The sequence below is a fragment of the Prionailurus bengalensis genome, chromosome B1 (assembly GCF_016509475.1).
Source record: "Prionailurus bengalensis isolate Pbe53 chromosome B1, Fcat_Pben_1.1_paternal_pri, whole genome shotgun sequence".
Classification (NCBI taxonomy): Eukaryota; Metazoa; Chordata; class Mammalia; order Carnivora; family Felidae; genus Prionailurus; species Prionailurus bengalensis.
The window spans coordinates 185,324,131-185,334,049 of NC_057344.1; positions in this window are offsets into that span (position 1 = coordinate 185,324,131).

The following is a 9,919-nucleotide window of genomic DNA, read 5'->3' on the forward strand; positions in this document are numbered from 1 at the left end:
GGTAAGTGTCTGACTTCCGCTCAGGTCATGATCTTGCAGTTTGTGAGTTTGAGCCCTTCATCAGGCTCTGTGCTGACAGTGCGGAACCTGCTTGCAATTCTCTGTCTCCCTCTCTCTCTACTCCTCCCCCGCTTGTGTTCTCTTTCTCAAAATAAAGAAATAAACTTAAAAAAGATAAATTAGAGCCAATAAACCATTGGCAATTTTGTTTAAATATTGAGATGCATTTTGCAACTTGTCTCTACCTATTATGGAAGGAATTAATGAAAAATTCAAATTTCAGGAGAACTTTATACTAAAAGAAACTTGTTATGCTAAAATACGTTTTTAAGATTTTTATACGTGCTGTGTTACAACCTTTTGAAATCTAATGCACAGTAAAAAGTTTATCCTTTCATTAAATACGTTTCTACAACAGTGGCCTTTGAATCTTTTTAGTGGTGAATTATTTGTTTAAATGTGAAATCCTAATGGTTATCCAGTGTTGTGTAACAAATCACCTTAAACTTAGTAGCTTACAAAAATGACTGTAGTTTATTCATTCATGATCCTGCTCATGATTCATTCATGAGCCTCATTCATGATGGCTCAGGAAGGACAGGCTCGCGTCTGCTCCCTATGTCCGATGGGATGGCTCAGTGAGGGGCTTACGAGCGAGCCACTTCCAAGGTGGCTTCGCTCACCTGGGGGCACAAATCATGCAGGGCCCTGAAAGTCACTTAATGGAAGGACTTTGACTTTTGCTTTTTGTTGAGATGGGAAACCAGTGGAAGTCTTTGAGCACGACAGTGACGTGATATAGATTGTGTGCTCACAAAATCAGTAAAAAAGGGGGTGGCACCAGTTAGGAAGCAACTGCCATAACCCAGGGGGAGAGATAATGATGGTTTGGACCAATGAGGCAGTGAGGGGAGGGAGCTGATGTGATTGGATCTGGATTAATACTCATCTCTGCTTCCTTCTGCTTATATTATGGCATTATTCTGACATAGGAGCTTAATTTGGGTGTAGGGTTTGAGGTAGTCATCAACTAGACAAAGGTTTCTTGAACATTCATTCTTCATCTCATGCTCTCACAGTGTAGAAAACCCACTGGAAACTCAAGAAGTAGCTGTAGTGTCGACCTGAACAATGAACTTAGCTCAGGTGATGTCTGAGCTCCCACTGGTAAAGATACTCGTCTTGGCCCCGTCCTCTGATAGGAATGGGACCCAGATGAGCGCCTTTCTAAAAATTTTTTTCCACGGGAAAGCTAGGTCTTCCCCAGCCAGGAGCCTCCCAGCCCCTGACCAGACTTCACTCTTGCAAAGGTCAAGAAGCGACCTTTAGGAGTCACCACCTTCCCCTCACAGCTGCCCAGGGCAGGCCCAACAGACGCGGGTTGAACCGAATCGAATCCCATCAGCCTTCACGCTGGTTGGAGTGCTGTAGAGAGAGATTCCTAAGAATAGACCCAATTTTTGGAGGCCTCCAAGTGCTGGCGTATCCTCCTGGGCTCCATTTGGCTTTTTTTCTTTTCTCTTTTTCCCCTCCGGGGAGCCCCTGTGTTCTGCAGCTGTTACATCAGCCGGTGCCCCAGCTGCCAGATGAGCAGAACAAAAGATGTGACTTGGTGACTATTCACATCTGTACTTCTCAAAAGCAAACAGAACAGATGCCCTTAGCAACGGGGCTCTCCGGCTCGGGGCAGGGGAAATGTACCCTGAAGGGGGAAGTTTCCCTTCTCAGAGCTGACAGAGCCACTTAATGATGGCAAGGAACATCACGAAACAGAACATTAAACTTTGATGGACTGCAAAGCCTCGGAGGTTTAAGCTGCGAGTCAACAGAGATGTTCTAATCTATATAAACACTCTGCATGCAAATTCCGGCACGGCTTTGGACCTTATTTGGATGGTGTTTTTCACTGCCTCCCTCAGGAGAGAGGGTTCTGAAGGCAAAAGGAGATGCTGTGGTTTTCTTACGAGGGTAAGGAGTGCTTCTTAGGAATTCCTGGCCTGACCATCCTGCCTTCTGGCCTGTGCCCCAACCTGGCTCTCCTGGGTCCTACATTCATGGCTTCTTCCTCATCTCCACAGTGAGTGAGTCAGTCACTGAGTGGCTTCCCTGCCCCTGGCCTGGGTCACCTTCTCTCTGCTGAAGGCTTTCAGGCCAGAGCCCAGCTCTGAGTGACAGATATCAGAGTTGGAGCGGGAATATCCACTCAGTAGTAACAGCTGCAAGTCAAACTGGTTATCTACTGTGGGTTGGACACACACCCCTACGCTTTACCCTTTCCTAGGATCCCCCGAGGTACAGACAAGGCAACAGAGGCGCAAGGCCGTAAAGTCAATTGCCCTGATCTCACAGGCATCAGTGGCAAAGCCAAGACTTGCCCAAGGCGGTCTTGTTCCCAAGCGCGATTCCTAACCATCATACTCCCAGCTTGCCTGGCCTCTGGTCTGGAGGATGGAAAGAAGAGATGAACTGCTGAGAGGCGGTAAGGAAAGGGAAGCAGAACTTTTCCCCGTCTATGTTGTAATTCACTTCTGCCATCCTCAAATACTGCAAACTTATTTTTGTTGTTTTTTGTTGTTGTTTGTGCAGGGGAGTAGCCCTTCGATTTCTGTCTGGGCCTCCACTTCTCTCCACGTGGCTCCATTTCTGGCTTCAGGGGTAGCACCTGACCTAGACCTAGCTGCTCGAAATGCTGGTGACTATCGCCTGACCAACTCAGGCCGATCAGAGAGGCAACGGATTGGACTGAGGGCTTCTGCTTGCACCTGCAGGGCAGCGGTCTCCCTAGTTTCTCACTAATTGTAAGTCAGGGAAGAGATGGCCTCGGCCGATGTTGGCAGCCATTTGGAGACCGTGAATAGGGATCCAGTCGGAGAATGGAGTCAACACGTAAAGTAGAGCCAAGTCAAGAAAGTGACACCAGAGCCTGACCTCATCCTTTGAGCATCTGAACCAAGCCATGCACTCCTCAGTTATGTGTGCTCATAAAATCTTATTTTTGCTGATGTCAATTTGGGTCAGGCTTACTCTTACTTGTAACCAAAAGAATCCTAGTGGATCCATTAAGCCTTCAGTGAATGTGTGGTTTGTGCCACAGCCTGGGTTATAACTGAGCAATTAAGAAGGCCCTGAGTCTTTGCGGGGAACTCAAGGGCTTGGGCAGAGCTGTGGCAGCTTGGGGCTGTGGACCCGGGCTCTGTACTGTACTGTGATAACAGTACAATAAACACTTGTGTGCCCTTTACCAGGTACCAAGTACTGTTTCAAGTGCTTTTATCCCTATCAGCTAATTTAACTTACCATTATCTCCACTTGTTTTTTTTTTTGTTTTTTTTTTGTTTTTTTTTTTTTAAAGATGGGAATCGAAGGCACAGAGAGGCTGGAGAACATATCCAAGATCACACAGCTCCAGAAGTGGGAGTGTGATGGTGCTGGGTTCCAAATGCTGCAGTCTTGCTCTGGGCATGCTCTCAGTATTCTGCTCCACTGCCTGTCATGACCAATGGCAAGGGAGCAGAGGTTCCCAGTGCATTCACAGGACACAGGAACATTCTTGCAGAATACAGTCTCTTAAAAAAAGAATGGTCGTATACTTTAAAAAATGAAATACAGAAACAGGAGTGAAAATTCAAGGACATTTGGTTAAGGAAATTCTGAACCACACAGCTAGAGACAAAGGCTCTCATTCCTTTGGTTTTTCCCTTAGATTTACTGATTCCACACTGAGAGGAACAGAAAACAGAGGGCCATGGACAGGCACCAGCTTGGCCAGCTCTGTGCAGACCCACTGCTTTCTCTGTTTGCCTGTCTGTCCCTGCCTCTTGTCTCTAGGGTCTGCCCTTTGTAGACCCTGGCAGTGGACCACTGAGCACTCCTCAGTAAGCCCTATCTACCCCAGTTTTAGAGGGAGCCTCCTCTACAGCTGGAGGGAAGGCCTTGGCCCAGCCCTATAGTGACCTGCCCTCACCAAGGCTCTGACTCCATCCTGCCTCTGCAGCTAGTAGATGCTAAGTGCTGAATAATTAGAGAGGGGTGAGCTTTGGGCCCCTGCTTCGCTCACCAAGGCCTCCCCATGCCAACCTCCTCATTGAATCCTAGGTCCCCTTGTTCCCAATAACCAAAAACTGCCTTGTGTTGAGCTCAACTATGTGCCAAGCACTGTCTTAAGCACTTAGCATGCACTTACTCATCAAAACAATCTTATAAGGGAGGAATTATTATTATTATTATTACCATGTCTCAGAAGAGAAAACTGAATCTCTAAGAGACCCTTTGAGGGCACACAGCTGGTATGTGTTGGAACTAAAGACTGGGGGATGGTTCTCTACCTGTCGTGCACACACCCCTTGGGTAGTGACTGTCTCCCTAACTTTCTGCTGCTGTGATGTGGTCCCTCCTTCTGGAACCACAAGTGTTGGCAGTTGCCTGAATTGCCCCTGAACTGGCCCAGCCCTTTGGAAGGGTTGTTGGCTATTCTCCCATCATCCCCCAGTCTCACCTCCCTCCCCCAGCTTAGATTCAGAGCAATCTTAGGTGGTCCTAGTTATCTCCAGGTACACGCCTCGCACTTCAGGAAACCACTAAGTCTCACAATATCTCAAATCCTGCTGCCAGGAGAGGCTGTGCTGTGCCCTTGAGTTCTTGTACTGTTCTCTAAGGTCAGTGAGTTTAGCCCTCAGGCTTCATTTCCTCTTGTCTTTTGGGGCAGGATCGGGGCATAGTGGAATAGGAGCAAGCAGGACTGCATCTAGGATTCTCTCCTAGTGTCTGTGAAATGGCTCGTGGTGCTCCAGCTGGGTCACTAACATGAGGTGGCCTCTGGCCCCAGCCTTGGAGCTCACTCTGAACATGATGGTTTGTACCTCTGGAAAGACTCAGAATTCCAGAGCAGTGATATTTCCTTGGCTGGGTTTGGTGGGGATCAGCACTTCCAGCCAACTCTTGATTATCTGTGTGAGAAGGGAGAGGATAGACCATTGACATTTCCAAATAAACCTGGAACTTATTCTGGCCAACAGCTCCAAGAGTCCCCTGCGTTGGACCTCTTTCCAGAGCATCTACCAAGAAGTCAGATCTATGGACTTGGCTTTCAAATCCTCTCCTCTTTTCTTCCCTCTCTGTTTTGCTTTTTCTTCCCCCCTCTGTGAGACAGAGGCCTCCAGCACTGAACAAGGAAAGAGAGGAGAGAAAGAGGACGGATGTAGCAGAGTTCTCTGTTGTAAATAAAGGAAAATCGAACTCAAACAGGCTCAAATGGTGGAAGACATTTATTTAGTTATATGAATAACTAAAAAGTCTGGCAGTTAGGATGACATCAGGTAGGGTTAGCTCCAGCAACTGAGATTACCAGGGCCATATTCTCTCCTTCTGCCTCACACATGTGGGCTTCATCCTTAGATTTCTTTTATATGGTAGTACCTTGGCAGTTCTAGCAAACAAGCTATGCTCTCATGCTAGCAAAAAAGCTATAAAGTGTTAGACCTGATGCTCTTGGAGGTAAGATATCATGTCTTTTAGTAGCTCCTATACATGTTTGAGGAATATCACCCCCTCATTGGCTTAGACTGAGTTATATGATCTTCCCTTAACCAACCATTGTGTGCAGGAGGAGGCTTTATCCTTATTGACTTAAGCTAGTTGGAGTCTATCCCTGGATATGGATAGCTATTCCATCCAACACACATGTACTGAATACCCAAAGAGCAATCAGGGTACTGTTGGCAAGAGAAGGACCAGATGCTGGGAAGGCAATGGGTCAATATCCATCAAACTTGATCCACAGACCATGTTGATGGCATGTAGGAAACAGTTCAACCTGACAGTGAAATGGAATGCACACTTTTCAAAGCCCTTCTCCCTCTTTTCCTTTATTAAATCTTCAGGACAATCTGTGCATCAGCTGCAATGATCATACATGATTTTCTATGTTTTATAGCTAAAAGGAGGCTTAAAGAGGTACAGTGACTTGCTCAAGGTCACTGGCCAGCTATATTTGGCAAGACCTGGACTTGAACCCATGCTCTTTCTCTCTCCATCGCACTCCAGTGGGAAGCTGGCAACTGGCACAGTGGGGTGAGCTCACTGAACAATGTCATCATCTACATCCCTACAAATGGATTTAGTTAGAGCAAAGAAAGGTTTAAGGGCTACAGACTGCTAGTTCAAACACAAAGGGTACTAGACCATGTGAGGTGGGGCTAGCAGAGAGTCTAGAATAGAGGGTGTGCATTAGGGAAGGTTCGCCAAAGAAACAATGGAAAGCTGATTGATTGATGGATGGACGGATTTTAGGAATTAGCTCACACAGTTATGGAAGCTGAGAAGTCCCATGATTTGCCATCCGCGGATTGGAGAACCAGGAAAAGCTGGAGGTATAATTCAGTTTGAGTCTGAGGGCCTGAGAATCAGGGGTTAATGGTACAAATACTGGTCTGAGCCCAAAAGCCAGAGAACCAGGAGGCCCAATGTGTGGGGGTAGGAGAACATGGATGTCTTAACTCAAGCACAGAGAAAGAATTTGCTTTTCCTCCACTTTTCTGTTCTATGCAGGCCCTTAACAGATTGGATGATGGCCACCTGCATTGGTGAGGGCGAGCCTTACTGTCTACCGACTTGAATGCGAAACAATTCCAGAAATATGTCCACAAACCTGTCCACAAATAATGTTTTATTTGCTATCTGGGCATCTCTTATCCCATCACAGGATGAGCAGGACACGTGCATTAAAGTCAGGGGGACAAAATCTCCCTCAAATTGTATATGTCACTGGAGGTCAAACTTGGGTAAGATAAGATTCCAGGGACTTGCAAAAGAAGAGAGACTTGTAGGGAGAAGCCTGTGCCTTCTCTGGCCAGCTGACCCACCCAACTCCACAGTTACTCCCTTCTGTCCTGTCTGCTTCACCAGCTACGCCGGTGGGGGAAACCTAACGGTAAGGCCTTTGAAGGCAGAGATTCTGTCTTTTCCACCTCTCTTCTGTCTCCCATTTGTCAGGCTTCTGATGGGCAGATAGACTTTCAGAAACTTTAGCTAGTTCAAGAAGTGACTTAGGAAGATGTTTGTATGATACAGAGACAGTAGAATATAGGTGTTGCAGCCTGAAGTACTTGGATTTGGGCTTGAGGTCCACCACTTATTGATGGTGTGACCTTGAGCAAATGACTTTATACTCCTGAACTTGACCTTCCTCATCTATAAAATGAGTGAATAAAAGTCTTAGACCCTCAAGGTCATTGGGATAAGGCAAGTAAAGAAGTTAAATGTGCTAAATGCTCAATGGATAGATTAATATGTGAAAATTGCTTAGAGTAGAGCCCATCACAAAAGAGATGGTAGAAAGAAAGTTCCCAAAAGTGATGCTGAAGATGATGATCACAAGGTTTCTAAGTTCCCATTTTGACAAGTTTTTCTTTTCCATCTAAGTACTCTAAAGTTTTGACATGCCTGACCACCAGCAGGTTGCTGCCAGTGACAATCCAGAGTGTAGGCATGTCCTGCTTTCATGCAATGTCTACTGCCACCTGGCTTTGTAACCTCCCCCAAGCTCCTTGTCCTCGAATTTCTTCACCATGGCAGCAGGTGTGGAGGCTGGGGGTGTGGGAGTGAACAAGGAAGGACTTGAAGGACAGGTCGGGGTGGCAGTGTGGGCGGTATGGTTTGTTGGCATGAGAGAGGAGGAACAGGAGGCCAGGGTATAGTGCCTTGGGAAAGAAGGGATCCTTTCAGTGCCTTGGATTGTGAAGCTGAGTCCATAGCTGACCTTCTTTCTCAAGCAGAGATGCCAATTTTGGACCTGAAGGGGAGACACCCACCACACCTGGGGTTGGTCTCTTTGGTTCCCATAGCTTACAGGCGCTTCTCCACCAGAGTCTGAGGCAACCTTATGGGCAGGCTGTGAAGGTTAGGACCATGGGCCCTCACTATCTGAGGCTCTCTCCTTGCAGCTGAATTCAGCTCCTCCTTCTTAAGGCTTCTGACAAAAAGGACTGCCAGAGACTGAATGTTTGTGTCCCTCTTCCCAAATTCATATGTTGAAACACATCCCCAGTGTGATGGTATTCGGAGGTGAGGTCTTTAAGAAGTGACTAGGGCATCCAGAAGCAGCACTCATGAATGGGATTAGTGCCCTTATAAAAGAGACCCTAGAGAGTGCCCTTGGACCTTCCACTGTATGAGGACACAGGGAAAAATGTCATTTATGAACCAGGAAGTGGAACTTCAACAGTCACTGAATCTGTTGGTACCTTGATCTTGGACTTCCCAGCTTCCAGAACTGGAAAGAAATAACTTTTTGTTGCTCATAAGCCATGCAGTCTTTGGAATTCTGTTAGAGCAGCCCAAATAGACTAAGACAAAGATGGAGGGAAAGACATTTGGAGAAGCACAGAAGAGGAGGGCTGGGAGAAACCTCGGCCTGACACCAGGTCACTTGGCTTCAAATCTCAGCTCCTCTGCTTAGAGCATTTGAGACTTTGGGGAGTTGCCTACCCCATTTGAACCTCAGTTTCCTCAACTGTAAAATAAGGATTGCTAATATGTGCATTCTCTGTCTTTCAGGGATGTTGTGTCCACCTCTTCCCATTAGGGAAGTGTACAAATTGCCCTCAGTTTCCTCATCTGTAAAATGGGGTCACAAAGTCACCCTCAGAGGATTGTGGTAAGGCTTAAATGCAGTGGGGGATGCAAATTATCACAATGCAGCTATCAGGATTGCTGAACTCCAAGGTGCTTTTATATCCTGGGTTAGGGAAGAAGCCCTATCTCCCTTCAGTGATTGAGAGTGACCTGGACACGGACCTAGGCTACCTGTGGGGCATACTGAGGATGCTGAGGAGAGCAGGTGCCTCCATAGCACCCATAGAACCCCAGGGGCAGAATTCAAGATGCAGGAGGAGTGGTTGGGAATCTTAAGGTCGAAATGCAGTAAGGAATGAGCAGACAAAGGCCCATCCTATTGACCTCAGGAAGCATGGAATCACAGAAGGGCTGGTGTACCCAAGGCCAGCTGCCACCCTGGCTTGGATTGCTGTTCCTCATGGGGAGTTTTGTTGAGCTGATGATGCTTCATGACAAGTATAATAAGAATCCCAAATGTTAAACTCCTGATGACTGGTTCTTTTAGTTCATAGATCTGTGACCATTTTCTCCAGAGCACACCCAGGGGACCAAAGCCACTGGGTCAGCTATGTGCTGGAGTTTGTAAAACTATGACTTTCAAGGACTTAACTGCTAAGTTTTTCAAAGAGTGGTTTCTATTTTCATCAAAATCTCTTGGGATCCTTGTTAAAATGTACATTTCTATCTTCTTCCCCCCACATCAGAATGTACTAGAAAGACGCTGGGAACCTACATTTGCAGGAAACACCCCCAACGGGTCTTCTCGCTTGAGAAGCATGGACCAAAGGGACAGAAATTAAACATTACACTCAACACTAAATTCTCTTAGCACCCTTTCCATAAAACAATTCTCTGTTCTCAGAGCTGGCTTCATGGGCATGGAAACTTCTATGTTTGAGAGGGCCCCACTCTTGGTTTAATGTTCTGCTGTGGCCATGTTGAAATTCTTTTTTTTTTTAATGTTTATTTATTTTTGAGAGAGAGAGAGAGAGTAAAATACAGGGAGGGGCATAGAGGGAGGAAAATACAGTATCTGAAGCAAGCTCCAGGCTCTGAGCTGTCAGCACAGAGCCCAATGCTGTGCTGGTGAACCATGAGATCATGACCTGAGCCAAACTTGGACACTTAACTGACTGAGCCACCCAGGCGCCACCATGTTGAAATTCTTAATTTTTGAACAAGGGGGCCCCACATTTTCATTTTGTATTGGGCTTTACAAATTATGTAGCAGGTTCTGTTCACAATATAGATGAGAATTATAGAAAGGATAGACTTGCCTAAGGCCACACAACTGAATTGTGGAAAT